Raw genomic sequence first — 22,397 nt, 5'->3', positions numbered from 1 at the left:
CACTTCCTGTGTAGGGCCATCGAAGACAGATCCCCAGGGGCCAGCCAGGTGCCAGCTGGTGGATCAGAGAAGGTAACAAACAGGATTGATATGTTTAATCTAACGCCAGGACTGTTCACACTGGGAAGGACGGGGCTCCGTTTATCAGGATTAGACAGCTCTCAGCAGACAGAGCCGTCCAGACCTCACCTCTCCTGTGTGAAGGCTCCATTATTAAACCCAGGCCCGGCCCCCGAGCGCTTCCTCAAAGGAAAACGTGTGCTTTGTCAAAGGTCTCCAGAGATAACAGCCCCCTGTCCCCTGTCTGACCCCTCCGTCAACAAACAGAGGTCTCCGTGTGGGATTGCGCCTAGCGTGGCTCTCTCACCCCCTTCCTGCTTTCTGACTTTACAAAGTGTCCTGAGGGAGAGAGAAAGCTGCTCCCTCCACCGCATCCTCAGCCCGTGGCTTGCTGGCCACAGCATCCCCTGACCCTGCCCGGGGCCCTGCAGGCAAAACCAACAGTCTAAAGACACTCAGCCTCACCGTTTTGAAGTTGAGATGGCAGGAGCCGGCAGGACTGTGGGGACCAGGGACATGAGGGTGGCCCGGCAAGTCCCTGTTGTCCCATGGTAGGGTATCCCACCCGAGGTCCAGTGTCAGCATCAGTAGCATGCACCAGTGAGCATGCAGGTTTCGGCCATGCCCCGGGCCCCTGCATCTGCCCTTTAAGTAAGCCTCCAGGTGATTCTGGTGTCGACCAGAGATTGAGAGCTAATGGCCTCAACCTGTGGGGGTGGGGGTGGGGTGGAAAGCCCATCTGCTTGGGCCACATGACCAAGTGCCCTCGTCTGGGTGACTTCAACAACCCAGTCCTGGAGGCTGGGAGTCTGAGATCAAGGTTTGGCTGGTTTCCTCTGAGGCCCCTCCGTGGACATCCCCTCCTGAGCCCTCACATAGCTGTCCCTCTTAGGACACCAGTCTTGTAGGGTGAGGCCACCTGGTGACCGCTTAATCATTTCTGGAAAGACACCAAATACAGAAGCCCTTTGACGTATGAAGGGGTCACCCCCAATAAGTCCATTGTAAGTTGAAAATACACTGAGTAGAAATGCATCAAATGCCCCGGATCCACCCAAGAGCCCGCTCAGCAGCACGGCACGCTGGAGAGGGTCACTTGCTCCCCTGGTGGTGGCAGGGCTGAGAAAACTGCCCAGCTGTGCAAAACAGGACCTCACCCATGCCAACAACCCAGGAAGGATCAGATTCAACGTTCCAAGTGCAGCTTCTACCGAATGATTCCAACTCTGCAGCATGACGGAGTTTAACGTGTAAATTGCACCTTCCGAGGTTGGGTCCTTCTGCAGTCCAGTCTGAGCTCCAGGGTTAGGACTCAGCATGTGAACTCTGGTGGACACATTGGCCCTAACAAGAAGCCAGAAAGAAATAGATCAAGCCACAGCTCTCTCTCAGCTTGGTACGATGACACTGGCACCAGGAATTTTGGTCCCAGAACCCAGTTCTGCATATGCCAGGTCTCTCAGCAGCAGCTCAGGGCTGACAGCAAGTGGGAAGGCAAAATTTGCAAGACTGGGTCCATGGGGCGGGGGGGGGGTCAGGGAGAGAAAGACACGCCTCTCCCCCATCACACCCTTCCTTGCTCACAGAGGTGCTTTTGGAGGAAGAGAAACCCCAGCTCCTGTGCTCAGCTGCATGGCTCACCCTTTGCCCCAGGAGAGAGCAGTTTCCTGGCTCCCTTAACCCCTCCCCCGCCCCAGACAAGACCCTCGTCTCCACGTGCTCCATGGCTGCCCCTGGGAGCCTCCGCTACTCAGCCTCCATCTTCTTGGGTCTTTTCAGCTTCCCCAAACTCCTGCACGTGGTCACACAAGTCCCAAGCTTGGGGGAGAGAAACAATGGGCCAGCTGACCACACGAGCAGACCCACACTCACCACCAGTGAGTTCAGGACTGAGGCCAGAATTTCATCCTCATTTGCTGGAGTCTTCTCTGGGGTGGGTTTCCTGGGTCTACCCCCTCAGTTTACCCCAGGCCTGGAGGGGCAGGAGGTGGGCATATCAGGGCCCACCTTTGACTTGAGGGTCCCTGTCAGTCATCTTTCTATCACAGGATGTCTGAGATAATCCACTTAAAGGAAGAAAGAGTCATTCTGGCCCCTGGTCCCTGAGGTTCACACCCTGGTGGCTTGTGTGTCACCCTGGGCCTCGCGTGAACCAGAACAGCATGGCAGGGAGCAAGTGGTAGAGCAAAGTCACCTCGTGGTGAACAGGAAGCAAAGAGAATGAAAAGAAGGATCCAGGGTCCCTTCAAGGGCACACCTCCAGTGACGACTTCTGCCACTAAGTCCCCTTCCTGAAATTACCAGCACGTCCCAAGAACATCATTGGCTGGAGGCCAAGTCTAATTCATGAGCCTTTGGGTGACATTTAAAATCCAACCCATAACTTCCCAGCCCTGGTCCCCCAAAGACTCATGTCTATTTCAAAATGCAAAAGGCATTCCGTCCACCTCCAAGAGTTCCCACGTTATTAACTGTTCCAGCATTCTCTGAAGTTCAAACTCAATTTCTCTTCTGAGACTCAAGGAAAACTCTGAGCTACAAGCCTCAATAAATATTAAAAAAAAACAAGTTACATGCCCAATGGGACAAAGTGAACATTCCCATTCCAAAGAGAGGAATGGGGCATAGAGAGAAAGGGTGGGACTGAAACCCAGCGGGCGAACGTTGAATCCTGTCACTCCACATCTGTCACCCATGGCACACAGTGGTGTCATGTGAGCGCCAAGGGGCTTAGAGACCCCCACCACAACCTGCTGGCTCTTTCTCAGGTTGCTCTGCTCGTGCCCACTGTCTCCCTTGGCAGATGTCACATGTTCCTGCATCTCTAACTTCTCGTGGTCCCTGCTTCGGCCTCACTCCCATGGCTGCATGCATGTCCCTGCCTGGAACTGCCCACAGGCACTCCAACCCCATCACATACTGCCTGGTTTTCCAGAATTGCCTTTGAAATCTCGGTGGAAATCTCCATGACCCTACAACTCCTGCATTCCTCATTCATGCAAAACAATTATCAAATAGATGACACGAATGTCCAGCACCAGTGGGAGCAGTAGCCAGGTCTCTGTGGATCACAGGTGCAGCAAACTCTGAATGCCCAGGTGGCTGAGCAAAGCCAAGCACACCAGAGTCACAAGGGCTTCCTAGTAACCCCATGCACTCAGGGTGCCCAAGAGCTCTCTGTTCAAACAAGTTTTTGAGCCTGCTGTTTGTCTCGCTGATTCCTGAGACACCCTCCAAGCTTCTTTTCTATTGTCCTGATGTAAATTAATCACTTTCCTTTTAATGGTGCTAATATACTTAGTTCCACATTCTCCTTATCTGCAACTATATATACACTTTGTGTGTGTGTGCACACGTGTGCAAAAATGAAAGTTTTTCAAATCTTTCTGCTTTTCTTTTTGTTCCTGATTCTCATTGTAAATATGGCCAAATGATATCATCAATATCCATGTCACTGCCTGAATGCCGGGCTGCCTTGAAATTTCATCCAGCAAATAAACTAGTCCATCACCTTTAAATTTAGCTTCACCCAAAGTCTCAGGGTTTGGACGACATGTAGACAAGTTCTTTGCCAGAAGGTAATGAAGATGGCCTCTAATCTAATTCTTAGTAGATTCTGCCTTTCCATAGGAGACCTCATGAGCACAGTCTTTACTGTCCACATTTCGCTCAGCATCCTGGTCTTCTGAGCTCCCACAGACATGACCATTAAGCTCTGCTTCCAGCATCTAAGACTTTTCCTAGGACACTTTCCAATATTTCCTAATTCCTCCTGAGAACCACTTCCAACGCTTTCTGAAACGCATGATCAGGCCACAGACCCACTCCTGGCACTGATTTTCTGTTAGTCGGCTTCCAACACTCGGATAAAATATCAGAGAAAATTCACTTACAAAGAGGAAATGTTTATTTTGGCTCATGATTTCCAAAGTTTTAGTCCAGTGGGTTACTTGGCCCCATTGCCTTGGGTCTCTAGAGAATCAGGACATCATTGTGGGGAGCATGTGGTGGGGAAAGGCTTCTCATCTCATGGCGGGCAGGAAGAAAAGAGAGCAGGAGAGGAAGAGGGACTGGCACACAATACCCCCTTCAAGTGCACTCTCCCAATGGCCTAATTTCCTCAGGTTTCCAACATGTGAACAGCACCTTCTGTTGAGGACCAAGCCTTCTACACATGCACTTTGGGATACATGTGAGATGCAAACCCCAACAGTCATCTATTTCAATAAAGGCCCCTGAGCATTTTCTGGCTCCACACGTCTCTACTTTCAACCTGGCTACTTACTGAAGACAATGTGTTGGTTTTTCTTTGCATTCAAAATTTATCAACAGGATTCCTGTCAGAGCCAACCCATGAGGTGTTTTCTACTCCAAGGAGAAGACTCGAGAAGAACAAGGGATCTTGTGGGGGTTTTCTGGTACCCTGCCCGAGTCCCAGATTTATCAAAAGTGAAACAGGATGAATAATTCCTGAGGCACAAGGTGGAACAATGGAGGGGGGGGACTCTTGTTAAGTCTGAGATAGCCCACTGAGCATTGTACATAGATTTAAATAAAATCTGTTTAACCCTCAAAATGACTCAGTGATATGGATCCTGCATCTCACAGGCAGGAAGTGAGACACAGAGTTAGGGTTGGGTATCCTTCTGGAGAGAAGCACAGCTCGTACGCAGTGTACCCCAAGTAGGATGCTGGCCATCCTCGGCGCCCTGTGCTATAGGCACAGCACCTCCACCTCTGCTTTCATCTCTCATGCCTTCCGCTGTGGTCTCTTCTCTAGCTTTTATGGGGACACTAGTTATTGGATTTAAGGACCACTTAATCTGGCATGATGTCATCTCAAGCCTTGCCGTAATTGCCTCCACAAAGACCTTCTTTCCAAATAAAACCGCATTCTGAGGTTCCAGTGTCTAGGGGGACACCCTTCAGTCTAATACAAACCCTGTTTCTTCTACCCTAACAAAATCCTGTAATCTAGGTAGTTATTTCTCAGAGTTCTGGAATTTAAAAGCCCAAGATCAAGACATGATTCCTACGTCTGCTGAGGGCTGCTCTCCTTCACGGTGGCCCCTCTGCTGCGTGCTCACGTGGCAGGATGCGCAAACGCTGTTCCTCACCTGGAGAGTTAGAAGGGCCAAGTGCCTCTCTGAGCCGCTTCAGTGAGGGCATAAATCCCCTTCACAAAGGCAGGACCCACCTCTTAACACCAGCTCAGTGGGCATTAGGCTCTGCATGAGCTTGGAGAGAGAAACATTCAAACCCCAGCACGTGCTAAGAGCAAAGCCTCTGGACTCTGGAGACGGTTAGCGGCACTCAATCCCTTCCCCTCCCCTCCGGCACCTGTGGCACAGTTTCCTCCACAGTCACTGGCACGGGCTCCTCCTCTCTTTCCTGCTCTCCCAAATTCTGTCCCCCCATACCTCTCTCAACAGGCACCCTCTCATCCCCCGCCAGCCCCAGGTCCCTACTAAGGGAGCCCCCTGGACAGCTACTTACCAGTCCCACTGCCCATCTGCCCAGAGTCTCCTTACCCTTGCCACCAGCCCCAACAAGCACTCCCCCTGCAGGCAGAGGTAGAAGCCTTGGGAGAACCTTCAGGGTGAGGGCAGAGAAGAGATGGAGAGAGGAGGGGGCAACGTGGCTCAGGAGAATCACAGTTCTGCCTGCCAGTGCCTGACCACAGTGGGGGGGAGACAAAGATGCCAAGCTCCAAGGCCCTGTGGCCCCCAGCCCAGAGTCTCTGGAGACCCATCCTACTGACCTCACCCAGGAGATGGCCCCTGGCATGTGGCCTCAGAGGAACAGCAGGAGTGTCTGGAGGTCAGGAGTGGCCAGTCTCTGCCCTGCCCTCCCTGAGCACACGCTCTGAGCTTCCTGTCTCCATTCCCAGGAGGAGACCCCAGGCCCAGGCTTCTCTCTGCAGGGCTGCCTGGTTTTGGCTCCTGCAGGACCAGCTGGTGGCTCTGCTTTCCTGACCTGGACAGCCGGCTGGCACCAACCCTCCCCTGCAGCTTGTCCTTCAGGACTCCCCTTGTGTTTTAAGGTGTGGTCCCTCCAGTTAGAGGTAGGAGTCCCTGTGCCTGGATTCAGGCACCTCGGAGAGGAATGGTGGGGGGCACATCTTCAGAGGAGCCCACCCCGACAGCTCTGTGGCCCTGGGAAGCTGCTGAAGCTCTCTGGGCCCAGCGTCCTCTTCTGTAGGGCGGACATGACGCTCATGTCCCTCACAGGATTGCTCTGAGGCACCAGGAGTAGTCTGACGCAGCAGGGCTCTCCAAGCCAGTGAACTCAGGTGAGGAATAAATTAAAACAAGTGCTTTTCTGGTGGTGACAGTTTCAAGTGAGTTTTTCCCGAAATCGGTGAGGCTTCTAGTGTCCGGGGGCAGCCCCTCCCCTCCCCCCTCCCTGCCCAGCACTGTTGTGATGCTTACCTTGACACATGCTTGTCAACGTGGGCACGGGAAGGTGCCCATGGCATTTAGCAAAGCAAAATAAATGGTTCCTCCTGTCCGACTCAGAAGTCCTCCTGTCCCCAGGGACGGAGAGGCTAAAGCGTCCCTCAGTCACCTCTCCAGGACACAGGAAGATAAATACAAACCAGAGGCCCGCGTCTGGGAGCCCCAGGAAGGCTGGCAGGGTAGGCCGGGCCTACTGGGGTAAAGGTGCCCCTGGTGAAGTTCACTACTGCTGCCGCCGTGCCACCCAGGGAGCCCTCCCCTCCCTGGGTTCCCCCGTGTGCACTCGCCCTTCCCGCTGCCCCAGCCTCGCGGTCTGCCCTCTTGTACAGGCACAAGTCACCATCTTCTGCTCCCCAACGCCCCCCTTCTGCTCCACCCCTCTGGTCAAGATCGCCCCTGTTCCTGTGACACATACGCAGGAAGGCACCCTCACAGCCTGGCGGGGTGCAAGAGTGGGCGGGACACTGGAGGCCCAGATGAGCAGAAAGAAGATCTGGCCACCAAAGATACACATCATGCTTCCCGGTGTCAGAAGGTGGACAGGGTCAGCCTGAGTAAGTGCCCGTGGGTGACAGGCCATCAGAGCAGGGAGTCAGATGAATATGGGCAGTCACCTCTACAGGTCTCTGTGTCCTCACCTGTAAAACAGGAATAATATGAGGATTAAGTGAGGTCTTACACAGAACGCCTGGTAAGCACAGTGTCAGGGATTTAGTAGTGTAATTATTATCATCTCCTTCACCATCATCACCATCATCATCTTCATCACCACCACCACCATCACCACCTCCTTCATCACTACCACCACCACCATCATCCTTACCAGCACCATCATCACCACCATCATCTTCATCATCAGCATCACCACCACCACCATCATCATCACCACCATCATCTTCATCACCACCACCACCACCTCCTTCATCACCACCACCACCATCACCATCATCATTACCAGCACCATCATCACCACCATCATCTTCATCATCAGCATCACCACCACCATCATCATCATCACCACCATCATCTTCATCACCACCACCACCACCTCCTTCATCACCACCACCACCATCACCATCATCATTACCAGCACCATCATCACCACCATCATCTTCATCATCAGCATCACCACCACCATCATCATCATCACCACCATCATCTTCATCACCACCACCACCACCACCACCATTATCACCACCATCATCTTCATCATCACCATCATCACCATCACCATCATCACCACCATCATCTTCATCACCACCACCACCATCATCACCACCATCATCTTCATCACCACCACCACCACCACCACCATCATCTTCATCATCACCATCACCATCATCACCACCATCACCACCATCATCTTCATCACCACCATCATCTTCATCATCAGCATCACCACCACCACCACCATCATCACCACTATCATCTTCATGACCACCACTTTGATCGACATCATCACCGCCATCACCACCATCATCTTCATCATCAGCATCACCACCACCACCACCATCACCACCACCATCATCTTCATGACCACCACTTTGATTGACATCATCACCGCCATCACTATCATCTTCAGCATTATCATAATTTCTGTATCCTGGAAGATAGAAATTGAGCTAGTCTCTGGGAGACGGGCTACACTGGGATTGGAGAGAGGGATGGGGAGGCCCATGAGGCAGGTGGAGAGAGACGTGGAGAACAGTAGCAGTCAGAGGACTCTGGGGGCCAACTGGATCAAGACCCTGGGGTCAAGGTGAGCTGAAGTCGACTTGCCCTTAGAGGAGAACAGAGGCCCCTCCTCCCCGCCCAGGCTCCCTGCCTCCACCCTGCTCTTCCTCAGACCCCACACTCCCGCCATGCCACCCTCTACCTCCAGGGCCCCCCACCACCACCTGGAAATGACGTGTGGGACACCACAGCAGAGGTCCCAACCTCTGCACCGGGCACCCCAATGACCCTCCCTTTCAGAGGCACATGCCCCCCGAGGACTTCCGGCCTCACCCTCTGGCTTGGCAGAGAGTCATCCTGGGCTTCTGGAGAGTGACGACAAAGCCCTCCAGGGCTGGAAATGAGAGTCGTGTGATAATGAGCTGGCAGGGCGCAGCTGCCAGGCCGCCAGCTTTGGACGGCCGCAGTCGGAACAGCCTGGGAGTTGATTTGTTCTCTCCAAATGTGCCATTATGGTGAGATTTCCCACAGGCTCGCTTTGTCAATAGCCATTTATGTCTCCTTCCCACCTGGGGGGACTCCTGATCCTGTCCCGGGAGGGGGCCCTGCTTCGCCAGCTGGGCTGTAATTGCCTCGTCGTGGCTCTCGGCCGCACGCTTGGTCTTGTTTCTTACTCTGGGTCACATTTCATTTTGGTTTAAATAATGAAACCAACAGACCGGAGATTAGAGCCGTTAGATGATTCTGCTCCTAGGAAGTGGACGTCGTCTGTCTAAGATCAAAACTCACCCACAGCTCAGTGGACCCTCTGTGCCAGCGAGGCAGAAGACCACGGCCCCTCACTGTCAGGCTGCGTGGGGGACAGACCTGGGAGGCACATCGGGGTGAGCTCCATATGAAGCCAGCAGGAAGTGGGGCTCTTGGGGAGGAGAGGCCTTTGGCCTTGGAGGGATGACCTATGCCGTGGTCAGAGATTCCTGGGGATGGTCACACTGCAGCCCGTCTGCCCTCCCCCGCCCCCTCAAAGCCCTTTCCCTCTTCCTGCAGGGAAACCAGGAGTCCAGGGAGGCCGGTGACAAGTCCCCAGCTGAGTGCACCCCCTCCGTGAAGGCGTGGATCTTCTGCGGGAAGCCATGGAAGTGAATCTCAGGCACATTCTGGACCCTTGAGCCTCAGTTTCCTAATCTAAAATGACCTCGGCCCTACAGGACTGCTGCTGTGCCCGGGGAGAAGCCCCCAGGCCTGGCTGTGCGCAGGGCGGCAGTGGGCAGGGCGGCCAGGCCTGCCTCTCCTTTAGCACTCTTGGGAGCTTGTCCAAGTTAACTGGGCTCCTTGTGTGGCTGGAGCAGGCCTGACCGCCTGAGAAGTGGACGCAGCGCTGGCCCCTGTTGCCCACAGCCTGCCCCAGGCTCGATTTTGGCTGCTTGGTGTCACGCCTCCCCAGCCCACTGGGTGGATGCGGTCTCCTTTACACACGGGTTTGCTAGCCATTGCCGGCTCCGGGGAGCTTCGTCCCCCACAGCACAGGACTATTGGCTTCCTGCAGCACTCTTGTCCAGTACATGCCAGACCCCTCGAGGGTGACAGGGACAGGCCATCCCCACCAGGAGAGCTCAGGCCTCTTGAAGCCACCTGCCTGGAGCAGCCTGGCTCCCACAGGCCTCAGCTTGGCAAAGGTCCTCACCAGGGACCCGGGAATCCCGGACTCTCGCTGCTGCCCCAGGCCCACCTGTTGGCCACCCCGTCACGCACCTAAGCCCACAGCTTCCGTTCACCTCCCCCACCCTTTGCCCCCTGCTGCACCTGGGCCCACCTCCCTCCTTCCTCTGCCAGAGCCACTCCTGGAGTGGCCACTGGACTAGTCACAGATCAGCCTTCTGGGGTGGTCACTATGGATGACTGGCCTCCTGGGATGGTCACTGGGCATGTCTGGCCTCCTGGGATGGTCACTGCAGATGGGCTGGCCTCCAGGGCTGGTCACTGTGGATAGGCTGGCCTTCAGAGCTGGTCATCATAGGCAGATGGCCTCCTGGGCTGGTCACTGTGGATAGCACCCCAGGCTGCTCCTGTCCCTCTGGCCCCAGAGCCTGCCACCACTCAGACAGCAGGGCTCTTCCAGGCGTGTGCCGGGGGTCTGCTGTGGGGGTCGTCACCAATGCCTGGGCCGGTCCCACAGCTGTGACATGTGGACTGGGCAGGAGGTGCACCATGCCAGGCCTCCAGCTGCTCCTGGGCAAGTCCCCTGCCCCCCAGTCCCAAAGGCCACCTGGGCCCTTGAAGAGTGGTGCAGAGAGGGGGGTCCTGGGGACCGTGTGCTGTGGAGGAGGCCAGAAGGGATGGGAGGCCCTGCTCCCGGCTCCTCTGCAGGGCCATCGCCTTCCGACCAACGCTGTCCCTCCTCCTGACAGAAGGATGACTGAGACTAGACACACTGAAGGGAGCCTCAGCTACGAGGCCCTCGTGGAACGGGAGGATGCGCTCTGTATCGTGTGGCCATTACCCACTGGCTGGCTCCTCTCTGGGAAGGCAAAGGAACAGAACCCTCCCCAAACCAGTTTCCGCCCTGCCCACAGGCTGGCCGCTGAGCTGCCGGGGGGACAAAGGCTCCTGTACTTGTTGTCTCCTCCGGAGCTCCGTGTTCTGCTCTCCTGCTTCACCCTCCTTCTCCAACGGTGCTGGGGGGCCGGCTCCTCCCCAAGAAGAGCAGCTTCCCCGTCCTGTCCGGCCTTCCCCATGGCCTGAGGGTGGACCTGCTCCCCCGCCCCCCTCAGCAGCCGTGGCCCAGAGACACCGAGCCCACAGCAGAGCGGGCACAGCCACCCCTTGGTGGGCTGCAGGGCTGGTCCCAGGACCCCTGTGGACGCCAAAGTCCACGAGGCGCAGGCCCGTCAAGTAAAGAGGCACAGCGCTGGCTTAGAAGCTCCGCACGAGTAGGCCATCTCTGATGACTTGCACCACCCCACGCAGCGGGGGTTGTGAAGAGCTGAGGTGCCGCGCGGTCTGGGAAACAGTGGCCGGAAGATGTTCACGCGTTCAGTTGAGACGCATTGTTAAAATGCTTTCCCCTATACACTGTACTCACAGAAAGAGCTACGGGAGCCTCGGGCTCCATGTTACAGAGGCAGGCACACCCGGGATCTGGAGAGGGACTCGGCCATCACTGATCCAGGAGGGACAGTGATAGTGTGAGTGTTTTTCAGCCAGCGTCTTCGGAACCTGTAAGAGCTATTGTTCATTTCGAGTCTGAGGCAGGAAAACATCTGATGACCTAGTCTGGAGGCTCTTAGGCATAGGAGAATCCCCTCTTATTTAGGGGAGGTTCACCCTTTAGGTTTCTTCAGGCTTTCAACTGATTGGGTGAGGCCCACCAAGAGAGAGTTCAAAAGCTGATCCCCTGAAATAAGACCTCACAGACACCCAAAGCCATGTGCTACCAAAAGCACAGTACCCCCAGAGACACGCAGAGTGAACCCCCACTCCCACCCCGTGTGCCCTCCTTGTCACCTGTCTCATGACCCATCTGGAATAAGGTGCTCTTTGCATCACTGTTTCTTCAGCTGGTCTTGCAGACCCTGCCACTCAGCCGGTCCCCTTCCTGTTTCTCTGCTGTCCCCCTCGTCCTCGTCCCCTTCTCTTCCTGCCCGTTTTCTCTCCTCAGAGGCAGGCTCTGCACAATGTGCCTCAGCCCTGGCTGCGAGGCCCCTGCTCTGTGTGGCCGCCCCTCCCCGGGCTGTTGGCTTTGCAGGATTAAAATCCCCATTAGGGGGACAAGGAGTCTCCCTGCATGCCCCTGGGTGACTTCTGCTGACGTGCCTTCAGACCACAGGGACAGGCTGGCTCGGCTGACCACAGGAGTGGGCTGGAGACCGGATGAGGCCAGGCTGGCCCTGCGGTGGCCAATGTGGGGCCCACTGGAATCACCTCCACAGATGGCCCTTATCAGCCTGTGTCTTGCTGGCAGAAGAGCCGCGTGGCCAGGACAGTCCTTAATCACTGCACATTTCAAAACTGATCCTCGGAAACGCTGTGGAGCAGCCCTGTTGAAGGAGAAGGACGGCACTGCCCTCCCCTCTAAGCCCTGCCCACAGTGGACACGCAGACTCCAGAGGGAAATGACACGACCCTGCTCCTGCAGCCAGCAGAGCGCGCTCAGTCCCGAGTCACCACCGGCCCCACGGAGCAGAATGTCCCTCCAGCCCCAGAAAGCACGTCACTTGGACAGGCCCAGGAGGGCCTCAGGGTCTTTCCCACTGAAGGGACTTTGGGGGTGGGCTGTACGATCCCTGCAGAGACTAAAAGTGGGGTTCAGTCCTCTGGAAGGAGCTCTCCACAGGGTCAGAAACAAGAGGCAGCCATGGGCCCCCAGGAGCCAGAGCCGTGGTTCCGCAGGGCCCTCAGAGAGGCACCCTGGGCCTCGGCCAGCAACTGGGCTCCCTCCCTGCTTCAGGCCAGCCCCAGACCGGAGATGTGGCTTCCAATTCCTCAGCTTCCCTGAGTACTCCTTCCCGGACCCTGGTCACAGGAGGCCAGTCTTCCCTCTTAGACGTTCCCAGGTCCTTCCCCACCTCCATGTCCCCCGCCCTGCTCACCTGGGGCTGCCCAAAGCCCTGGCCGCTATCTCCTGCCCCCTCCTCTGACCTCACCCCTACAGCCCAGAGCTATCTAACCAAACAACATCCCAGCCTTCCACCCCACTGGGAGTGTGACAGGTGACATTCACATCAGGACACCCCCAGGTGTGCAGCGAGCTGCTAGGCACAGATGAGACAGGCAGGTGAGGGCGGGGGCCGCCACCAGGGGTCCCCTCCCACAACCTCTGGGAAACAGCTGTGGCCTGCCTTGCTCTCGGAGCCTCTGCTCTGCCCACCTGAGCCACCGCTGTCCCTCGGCACAGCCCCACACCTGCTCTGTTAGGGACCAGGCCTTCCCACACGCCCAGGGCTTCCCGCACACGGAACCCACCCTAAAAACCGCTGACCTGTCTCCCGTCCCAGCTGGAGCAGCCTGTCCTTGGAACCGTTGTGTCCAGTGCTTCTGCCTCAGCACCTGTCCCAGCACATGAACGTGACCTGGTCTGGGTGGGCAGCCTTCTGAGTGTGCCCCCACCCCCCAGCAGGGCCCCCAGACAGCAGTACAGGCTAAACCGGGAGCCTCAGGTCCCTCTTCCAAGGCCAGAGGGACTATCTGCCAGGAAGAGGGCACACAGGTGGGCACCGCACACACTGTGGCTTGGACTGGCAGCTGGGGCTCTGCCTGAGCTGGAGGGTGACCACAAGCACAGACCCCCTTGGCGTCTGAAGTTGTGCCATGTGGAAGCTGCTGTCGGACTGTGGAAGAGGTCCTGAGGGGTGCTCTTGTCCACCTGGGTCTGCACCGCCCCGTGGGCCTGGACGGACTCCGGAGAAGGAACGTGGCAGTATCCTGCCGCCCGGTGTGGTCAGGCCATGGCCAACAGCCTCCTGAGACAAGGGGCTTCTTCGGACCGATGCTGTCACTTCCCGACACATTGTCACCCCACGCCCCTCAACACCCCAACTGCTGGGGTGAATCAGAGCCTGGAAGATGGCGGGAGGGAATGGGGCACAGGTTGGCGCCTGGAGGGGGTCCTAACGGGAACGGGGGTGAGGCCCTTCACCTGCGCATGGTGAATGCTCTCCTACTCACTGCATGTGTCACCTTGTCCCAAGAAGGGCACAGTTGGAGAGGGAGTGGCCCAGGTGACGTGGAAAAGTAAGAAGGCTGCAGAATACCGGGTATCCAGAATGTTCCGTCTAAGTGCAACAGACCAGCAGGGTGTTACCGTCCCAGCCAACCATCTGCTGTTCACTGGCAGAGGGACAGATCACCCCTGACTGGCATCACAAGCCTTGGTGGTTCCACGTGCTGGGCCATGGCTGCCCAGGCCCTTGGTCCTGACTATCCCCACCCTGTGCCACCGACCCTCCCTCTGTTCATCTCACCCTCTCGCTGGGAAACAACCTCAGTAAACGCTTCTAGAAATAGGAAGCTCTGGCTCTCCTCTAATTAGATAATTTGAAATTGGGCCAAATTGACAGAACCATTTTTATGTGTCTCCTCGTCTTTATTCCTTGTTTGAAAAGTTATGAGCAGGACTAGTACTTTGGAGTGTGAAGGCTTGTATTTATCTCCCGCTGAGTCGGACAACTCTGTCTGGCTGGAAACAGAGGGTCCCACAGCACCTGCTTTCCTTCCTGAGGTGGAAGTGCTCAGTTTAGGACAAACGCTACAGCGGCCCCCGTGGTCACCAGGGCCGCCCACCCACCACACTGGCCTGTCCTGGAGGTTGGTTCCATATGCTCTCCCACTCCCCGCGAGCCACGTCTCCAGGTGGCATCTCACACGCCAGCCTCCACTTCGTTACGCTGTTGAGATGCCCATCAACATGTGGGTGACCCCTCCACGTCCCCTCTGGGAGTGGACCATGAAAGATACGGGGCAGGTCTCAGGGCACAGAGATGGACAGTCTCGTCAGCCGGGACTGCAGAGCTGGGCAGTTCCAAACACCGAGGGAGCCAAGCAGAGGTGGGTAGGCACAAGCCGCCTCACCCAGAGGGACCTCGGTGTCCTGCTGGAGGACTTCTTTCTCCTGTGTGCCCAGGGGAGGGTGCACTTGGCCCCTGGAAGCAGAAGGCTGCACAGGTGGGGCACATCAGTGACGGTGTCTCTGGGTAGCAGGGGTGGGCCTGAGTGCCTCCAAAGACCAGGCCCCGGCTTTGCCCAGGGCAGCACTGAGGGCTGGACACAGGACAGGATGCAACCCCACATTTCGTGTCCCTTGCCAGCTGCCACGCGGCACCCTGGCTTGCCTGCACCAGCTCCGGAAGGCCCCAGTCCTTAGCTCCAGCGCAGGGCACGGAGCTTGACACTGCTGAGAGGAACCAGTCGCCTCACGGGGGCGCGGGCAGAGGGGAGGCAGAGAGCCAAGCGGCAGCCTGGGGCCTCATCCCACAGCTCAGGCCTGTGGCAGAGGTTGATCTTCTGCTTTCCTAAGTTGGTGCCTTTTCTTTAGGAAGTAATTTCTTCTTTAAGACTAGAAAGCACCACAGCCTGCGGGCCCCATAACTCACCTGCTGCCCCTTCTAGGTCTCCTGGGGCTAAATCCTCCTCCTCTTCCCCTGAGCTCCTTATTCACACAGCGCCCTCCCACCAGGTGCTCCCATTTAAACACAATAGGTTAAAGACTCAAGTCTAGCTTTGCTGTATCAGTCAGCAACAGCCACATAAATGCTGTGTAACAAACCCCCCCTGGGTTCTCAGCTCAGCACATACCCTGAGCTCATGACCTCACAGGGTGACTGGTCTGGCTGACCCAGCCAGGAACCAGGAGATGGCTCCACTTCTCTGCTTCATGCAGCTGGAGACTGCGGGTCAGGTGCAAGTTCAAAGCACTTTTTCTGAGATCCTAGACCACAGAGGCCTAACTGCACAAGTGCATTTCTGGCCTCAGCTTGCCTCAGGTCCACTCTATTCTGTCAGCCAGAATAGGTCCCGTGGCCAAGCCCAAGTCCAGCTGGGCAGGGAGGTCCTCTTCTCTCTCAGTGCCTGGAGGAGGGGTGAAGGTTTGCCAACAGCATCCCACAAAGCCGAGGCACGAGGACTGGCAATGTCTTGCTAAACTGCCCTCCTGCCCAGAGATTGATGGAATACGCAGAACCCAGAGAATTTGCTAAAATCAAGGTGTAAATTCAGTAAAGTTGCAAGATATAAGACTAATATACAAAAACTGCCATTTCTATAACTTACAGCAATTACTGGACATGAACTAAAATGAACCATTTATAATAACACTAGACGTAGCAAAAGGTGTGTAGGGCTCATCACTGGAATCCACAGAACTGTGCAAAGAGAGACGGAACTAGAACCAGATCAGTGTGTGAGCAGAGGCCTGAATTTAGAAGAAATCAGAGAATCTTCTGAACACTGGCTGGGCAGTGCGGGGGGTCAGGGACTGTAAAGCAGGTGGGGAGGAAGGTTAGGACGCAGCGCTGTTGCCAGACGACCTGGCCACTGAGCCCCGAGCATCACCAGAGTGGCTGAGGAGTTTAATTTTGACTTAATTCATTCATCTAAATTCTTGTGCTAGTGGCCACCATATTGGACGGCAGGGCCCTGGAGCCCTGTCCAGAAAGCCCAGAGGGACCTGTATCCCTAGTTCTGTACTGAACCGCGAGAGACAAGGTCAGACACACTCTCCCCGTCCCTCCGTGTCGAGCCCCCTTGTGGTGTGAGCTCTGAGGAAGGGCTGTGTCTCTGTCCCCGAGGACACCTGCCCAGGTGATGACAGCCTGGCTAGGCCCTGTCTGCTGGGGCCTTTCCAGCCCATGTTTCAAAGGCCTCCAGCTGGCTCATGTCCCCTCTGCCACCGGCTCCCCGCAGCAGGCTCCACTCAGGAAGGGAAAGGCGTGGTCTCCGCTGTGTCCCTCCCCAGCACTGACCCTGTCAATGGGAGGCACAGGACGGTCTCTCAGGTCCAGGAAAGTCACAGAAAGTGGAGTTGTTCCCCAGGGAGGCCCCCCAGCCTCTCCCCGAGGCGCACCTGCCCTGAGACACAGGATGCTCCCATCTAAAGCTGCACCCCCACCAAAGGAGAGGGGACAGCAGGGGCTGGGGACACGTCGCCCTGTCCCTCCACCCTAAAGACGCTGTAGCAGCTGCAGCAGGAGGAACCTTTCTCCTGTGGGCCACTGAAGGGTCCCCACGCTGCTGGGAGAGCAGCTGGCTCCCACCAGCCCCTGCCTCCTCCAGTCACGGCCCGGGTTGACGCTGGCACTTGGCTTCCGAGCGGGCAACTTGCATGTGGGGTCCCTTTTACCAGATGAACACCCCTCAACCCCCAGGCCACGTGCTGCCATCACCAAAGGCCTGTCACCTCCTCCATGGGGACAGGAAGCAGCCTGGGCCGCATCTGTAAGGGCCAGGGAGGCTCTTCCTTGGCTCCCACATCAGAGGGGCCCAGTGTCCACATTCTACAGAAAGGTCCAGATGGTTGCTGAGAGGACTTGGAGGGAAGGTGAGAGAGACGCAGGTTCCAGTGGGTTCTGGTAGGTTCTACCAAGGTCTCGCAGCTCTTGAAGAGACTACAGAGAAAGGCCCTCCTTTAAACCACCCCCCAGACAAGCAATGCCCAAGGGCCTTGGCACAGCCACCAGGGGTCATGGAGGAACAGGACCAGATTTAAGAGAAGCACGTCACTTGGAGAAAGGCTGGCAGAAGCCCTGGAAGGGCACGAGGAGGGAGCTGGAGAAGCCGGCCATGCCACTGGAGGACCTGAGGCCCACGCTGTCCTCCCAGCACCGGGTCCTTCCCCCGGCAGCCCTGCGCGGAGGCCTGCGGCTCTGGGAGGGTGCGGGCTGCACGGAGCCCCCCAGCAGCTCCTGAGCCAGCAGAAGCAGAGCGCCCATGTCCACTCCCATTCTGGGTCTGCTCTGGCCAGTGCTGTCTCCGTTCTCTGCCCCAGACTCCCAGCGGCCGGATTCTGCCACAGTAATGATGGCTGTCTGTGCTGTGTTCCGGAGCTCACCCCGGGGGCCAGGAGCACCCGATGGCACTTGATTCTCTGTCCCTCTCGCCCTCCCCGCCGTAGGAGGGAGCCTGAAGGTTGCATTCTGCATGTGGCTTGGAGGCCAGCTGAGACCTCCCGGCGCTTCAGGCTCAGGGGCCTGTCTGGGCCTCAGTTGCTCACTCCAGTCCAGGGACACCAGGGCTGCCTGCTCTGCCCTCCTGTGTGCCCAAGGGCCACATGCCATCGGGTGTTCCAGGTGCTGAGAGCTGAGACTTTGCTGTGTGGACATGGCCTACTGGCTGCTGCAGAGTCCACTGTGCCTACAAGCCAGGAAGGCTAGTGCGATGCAGCACCCCTTGCAGGTGAGAGCTCAGGTGGGCCTCCTGTGGTCTGCAGTCAGTGCCGAGGGCCAGGGGCTGCTGCAGACAGCAGCAGAGAGGGACACCGGGGAGCGGAGGTGTGGACCCACTCTGACCATGCTGGACAGCAGTGGGCTTGGCCGTCCCTCTGCAGTACGACTGTGCAGACGGGCCTGGAAGCTCCCCCTGGAGCCAGCCTTCCTGCGATCCTGGAAGTTGTTTGACCCTGGTTGGGTCAAGGGACCCTTCTCTGCAGCTGGCCTCTACCCCTTAGCAAAATGAGAGTTGGGGTTACTGTCGGTCAGCCCAGCGGCACCCCAGGGCAACACTCACTTGGCCAACTGTGGCCCCTGCCTGGCCCTGGGTCCACACACAGCAGGCCCCCACGCCTCCTCTTCCTTGCCTATCTTTCCTGCTCAGACTGAAGCCCAGGCCACCACTCATGGGCACCATGATGAGTGACATGCATCCAGCCCCCTTCTTCCCTCCAAGCCGGAGCCAGAGATGAAGGCCACAGGCCGGGCTGGCCAGGCTGACCACCAGGAGAGACTGCACTTCTGCGGGGTCAGGGAGGGAGAGACCTAGCTCACCAGCTCCACTGTGTCCTCCACGCCTGGCTTTGATCAGAGCCCGGGACACTGTGGGGCCATGCTCAGGGAGCAGCAGACCCCTATCTTGTGGGGAAAGTCACCCTTGTGTTGCGCAGCCAGAGCCATGTGACATGTAGGTAGTCACCGTTCTAGTCTGTGACTGCCCTGCCCATGTCCTGATTCCAGACTGAGCTACATGCACATGTTTTCACACACACACGCACATGCACACACACACACACACACACACACACACACACACACACTCGTGCCTGCAGGAACATGGGATTTGCTATACATAGGAAGTAACAGCCCATGAGGGTCGAGCATACAGCAGGCTCTGGGACCAGGGCCCCCTCCTGAGAGGGGGCACCTTGGTGGGCGCAGAGAATCCACTATGCCCTGTAATCTGCCAACCCAGTGACAATGTCCAGGCAGTGTGGGAGAGATGAGCCTTTGCTCTCACCTCCAGACAGACCTCGGGGGGCACCCTGGGGGAAGTAGCCCACCACCCTCAGGCCCTCAGCCCATGAGACCTGGGGAGCTGATCCGTCCCTGGAGGTTGGCCTGAGCCTGGGTCCACCTGCTGGAGCTGGCCTCCCCGAGCAGGCTGCCTCTGTCCTTGCTATAGCACCCCACCCCCTGGAGCTCTCTCTGGGCGCTCCCACCTGGGGGACTTCGGATGTCCCCTGGCTCTGGCAGCTCGTGGACTCTATAGAGCAAATCCCCTGTCCCCCATGTGCCTGTGGGCCATGCCCTGCCCTGGACCATGATGGTCTAGGAGAACCTAGTGCCCATTACTCAGGAGTAAGCCAGCATGGCCACAGGGGGACCCTCACTCCCAGGTGGACATCGATGCTGATGGCTGGCCCCAGGCGGGGAGGTTTAGCTATGGAGGGGACAGTGTGTGTGATGGCCTCTCGGCACAGCAGAGGAAGAGAGAAACCACACCTGAGGACAGAGACTGTTTCCTGGTCTCTCGATGGGAGCCGAGCCAGCCTGGGAGACACAGGCACGCCGCTGCTGGCCTTGAGGACGCGCTGGTGTCCTTGGGGGCTGCAGATCAGGCGGGAGGCGCGTCCCCTTTGGACCTCAAGAAGGCACTGGCCCTGCCAACGCTTTGGTCCTGGGACTTCCGCCCTCCAGAACTGTAAAGTAAGCCCCCGTGACTTCAAGTCCCTCAGCCTGTGGCAGCTTGTGACAGCAGCTGTGGCACATGCTATGGGGCCCTGCTGGCCACATGGGGATTCTGGCCTTTGCTTAGAGAGAAATGGGAGTCATTTCAAATGCCTCGTGTGGAGAGGGATCCCACGAGGGCACCCTGCCTGTCCTATGTGGCTGGGGCCCTAGAGCGAGCCTTTGGTCAGTGGCCTGCACCCTGGGCTATTTTGGGGTGTGGGCTCCAGGGCTGGGAGGCAGAGCCACCAGGGCAGCCAGCTCAGGGCAAAGCTGTGGCCCGCCCACAGGCCTGGAGGTCAGTGGAGACGGTGGCCCTGGGCTGCAGGAAGCCCCTCCAGGTGACATGAGCAGCCAGGCCCCCTCACCACGCCTGGCAGACACAAGACCCTGACCGCTCATAGGCCCCCAGGGTGCAGCTCTTCAGGTGACAGGACCAGAGGCCTCAGAAGGAGCTGGGTGGCCCTGACCTCCTGTGTTTGTTCTCCTGTGACCCAGCCAGTGACAAGGGCCAAGCCAGGGCCATTGAAGGGATCAGAGCTGGCCCCGTGGGTCCAGCCCACTGGCACTGACCTTGTTGTCCCTCTACCCTCAGTTTCTGTTTCAATGGAGGGCAGTGAGGACGTCACCATTGGGGGACTCTGTGGGGACTGGAGAGGCAACCAGGGGCCACTCCCAGACACAGGGCCTGTGACGTCCAGAACCATCGGTGCCATTGGGCTCTGCAGCTGCTCCTGAGGACGAGGGAAGCCCAAGCAGCAAAGACGTGGTCAGAGGAGAGGGGCCAGTCTCCAGCTGCCTCCTTGGACAGGGAGGTGGCAGACTCATGGCCCCCGGGTCCCTGGGTCACCCCTCCTTCCTCCAGGGTGGGGCTGCAGTGCGGGGAGTGGGGGGCCAGGGCTAGGGCTCTACATGCAGCCAGGAGGGGAAGCGGCCCACGTCCTACGTCCCTGGGCTTCCTGGACAAGTGTCAGCTGCTGCCCTGCTGCTCCCCGAGGGTGGGGGGCACCTATGGAGAAACCAGCGAGCACCAGCCACACAGGAGGCTGTGTGGCGGAGGTGGTGAATGGAGGAGCCTGGAAATGAAGTTCAGGTGGTGGCTCAGGTGCTCCATGCCCTGGAGGCCTGCTGTGCCTTTGTCCAGACGCAGCCCATCCATCTGTGCAATTCCAGGCACAGGAACCGAGCGAGCCTGGGAAAAATTAGCATCTCATCCACACCAGGATCCCCGGGAGCAACGAGTACCACTCCCTTGCACTTAAAAGGCCACATCTATCTAACAGCGAGGTATTTGTTTCTGTGGGACGCGCCTTGTGCTTCTCCCAGCCCAGGTCCCTGCTGGCACTGGCAGCCCCAGATCCTACTCGACAAGCAGCGGCTCTGCTTCCCAGCGCCTGAACCTGGGGGCCACTCGAAGCCCTTCTGCAGAGGGGACCAAGCTGTCAATCAGCTTAGCACAACCCCGACTCTGGTGGGATGGGAAGGGGTGGAGCAAGGGGGGAGGTGGACTCCCCGCCCAGGACTTTGGTGAAGGTCACTGGCGGGGACTCCAGGCAGGGGACAGGGACCAACAATAGACCTGAGGGGCCACTTGTAGCAATATGACTGTGGACAGCCCACTGACAGCGTCTTCCTCGGCACAGGGCACAATGCTACCCACATCCCATGAGCCACCGTGTGCAGACCCCAGTGCAGCTTGTGCCCAGGAAGGGAGGGGGCCTGGGGAGCTGCCCCTGCCAGGGTGGCTGCCAGGGTTTTAGTCCTAGTTCCCTCCCGACCTGCGGGAGAGATGGGGAGAGCACGTCCCGGCCAGGACGAGCCCAGAAAGGAGAGGGCCGACTGACCGCCCGCACTCAGCCCTCCCTGGCTGAAGGACAATCATATGCATCAGGGAGACCAGTCAAGGCTGGAGCTTGTTTATTGAGGAAGCACACACAGCTAATATAAGGCCCAGAAGCCAATCAGGATAAAGGTCAGCAGGGTGGAAAGAGCTCACGTGTGCACCCATCCTACAGGCAGTGAGGGAGATGGAGCTGCCCACGAGGGCGGAAGGGTTCTGAGCCTATCCTGGAGGTGGTCCAATTTTTCGTCACAACCCACGATGACGCCTTCTGGCTGATCGCCAGGCGCCATCTTAGCCATGTGTGGCCTCAGAACCGGGAAGTGAGCATCAGTCTGCAAGTCAGGTTTCCTCTTCTCCATCTCTGATGTGACGTGCCCTACATCTCCCCTGTTTTGTTTTATTGGCCAGTGTCTACCTTTCACTGGAGAGTGCGCCTGTCTTAGGTTGTCCCCCTCTGGGGCTCTTACCTGTCACTGACTACAACTCTGGCTCTTCAGGCAGTTCACCTGCAGGATCGGCAGACCCAGTGGGAAACCTCAAGGAGGGGAGGTGACTTAGGCCTATGAAGAAGACCCTCTTGCCTCTGACTTACACCTGCACATCCTGGTAGGGCCCACGGCCAACCTCACAGGGCTCCCAGTCAGTATCTCGTAAGACGGCCTATCGCTGCTGGACCACCATCAATTGAACAGCTTTGGCTCGATCCTTGAGCAA

The 22,397-nt window shown here is 57.6% G+C and overlaps 1 long non-coding RNA gene across 2 annotated transcripts in view; it reads right to left on the bottom strand.

Moving 5' to 3' along the window:
- LOC144372126 (uncharacterized) overlaps positions 1-22,397 on the bottom strand; it is a 47,678-nt gene that overhangs the window by 1,717 nt on the left and 23,564 nt on the right. For both annotated transcript variants that reach the window (XR_013432183.1, XR_013432182.1), the window contains one exon: positions 6,934-7,156. This is a non-coding gene — a long non-coding RNA (uncharacterized LOC144372126). The remainder of the gene's footprint in view (positions 1-6,933; positions 7,157-22,397) is intronic.

Source organism: Ictidomys tridecemlineatus, chromosome Y (assembly GCF_052094955.1).
Source record: "Ictidomys tridecemlineatus isolate mIctTri1 chromosome Y, mIctTri1.hap1, whole genome shotgun sequence".
NCBI lineage: Eukaryota > Metazoa > Chordata > Mammalia > Rodentia > Sciuridae > Ictidomys > Ictidomys tridecemlineatus.
The sequence above is the reverse complement of the archived record's forward strand: the minus strand, read 5'-3'. Positions and strand labels throughout refer to the sequence as shown.